Source organism: Triticum dicoccoides, chromosome 1B (genome assembly GCF_002162155.2).
Source record: "Triticum dicoccoides isolate Atlit2015 ecotype Zavitan chromosome 1B, WEW_v2.0, whole genome shotgun sequence".
NCBI lineage: Eukaryota > Viridiplantae > Streptophyta > Magnoliopsida > Poales > Poaceae > Triticum > Triticum dicoccoides.
The window spans coordinates 365891944-365893661 of NC_041381.1; positions in this window are offsets into that span (position 1 = coordinate 365891944).

The window sequence follows — 1718 nt, forward strand, 5'->3', positions numbered from 1 at the left end:
TTTTTTCTCATGTTGAAAGTTTTTTTCTAATTTTGAATGGTTTAAGAGTAATTTAGAAAATGGTACAAGTTCTACCAAGTTTGTATTTTTGATATCTTTTTTTAATCATACGTCCGAACGTAGAAAATGATATGGCGTTGGAAATCTTGAACAAATGCAAAACTTTTTGGTATATATTGTTTCTCCAAATTCATTACGGTTTTATGTTGATTTTGAAAATGGCTAAAAACGTATTTTCGCAGTAATTTCTACAAACTTCATCGGAACGGGGCAAATAATATACTGTTGAAAATCTATGAAAAATGCGAAACTTTTTCATGTTGATGGTTTTCTCTGAATCCCAGCCATTTTCAAGTAATCTTGGAAACGGAAAGATCACTCGTTCTGCCTTTATCGCGAAACAGATTCGTCGAAAATGCATCGCGTGAAGTACTTGAACTTCTGTGGTAGTTCTGCTTGAACTTCACTCTGTTTTTCACGTGCTTTTTTTTGCTCGTACCTCTTCATTCACCGGAATTAAGCAAGTGATATACCGATGGAAAGCTGCTATAAACACGCAACTTTTCCGTGTTGATCATTTTTTCATACTCGCGACGGTTTTAAAAGTTTTTCTTATGAAATTCATTCAGTGTAGTAGTTGAACTTCCTGCTGTTTTCACGTTGGTCTTGTGTGACATATTTTTGTTTGTATTTTTCCCATCCATTTTTGTCAGTGTTACACAAATGATATTCTTTTTGTACAAACCTCTCTCACAATATTTTTTTAACTTTCTCCGACCGAGGACTTGAACTTACACAAATGATATTCCTGCCGTTTTGAAGTAAATTAGAAAACGACGAGATCATGATTTCTGCCTTCATCGTGAATGGAAATGCATTGCGTGAAGTAGTTGAACTTCTCAGGAATGTCTATTTGAACTTCACTCTAATTTTTGATGTGCTATTGTTTGACATGCTATTGTTTGCACTGCGTGAAGTAGTTGAACTTCTGGGGCATGTCTGTTTTGAATTTCACTCTGTTTCACTTTATTATATTTTTCTTATATGAAATACATACCATGTAGTATGTGGACTTCCGGTTGTTATCACTTTGAACTTCTCTCTGGTTTGAGAGAACTATTTTAAAACACAAAAAACAACATTTTTAATGTATTTTTGGACATCTAAACACACGACGAACCTCTCTCACATAATTTTTTGAACTTTTCCTCGCCGAGCACTTGAACTTCTAGCAACCATTTTTTTCTGTTTATGAGTTGTTTTTAAAATTGCAAAAAATGGCGTTGTGTTTTTATTTTTTGAACAGGTAAATCCTAGGTTTTAATAAACTCCGAACTTCTTTGTTATTTCAATTTGAACTTCACCTTTTTATATTTTTGAGTAAGGAATTGTATTCAATTTTTATACGGAAAAAATTGAACATGGAAATACAAGGTGAACCTCTCTCCCAAGAATTTTTGAACTTCTCCAGACACATCACTTGAACTTCTTTCAACAAACCTTTTAAGCTTTTATTTTTCTATACTTTTATTCTTACCTTGAACTTCTGTCACGTATTTTTGTTCAACCTCTCTCACAAGAATTTTTGAACTTTCTCGGGCCGAGCACTTGAACTTCTATCAACAAAACTTTAGGCTTTGCATTTTCGTTCTTTTTAATACAAAATGTACACCGTTTAGTATGTGAACTTCTGACAGTTATCAATCAGAACTTCTCTC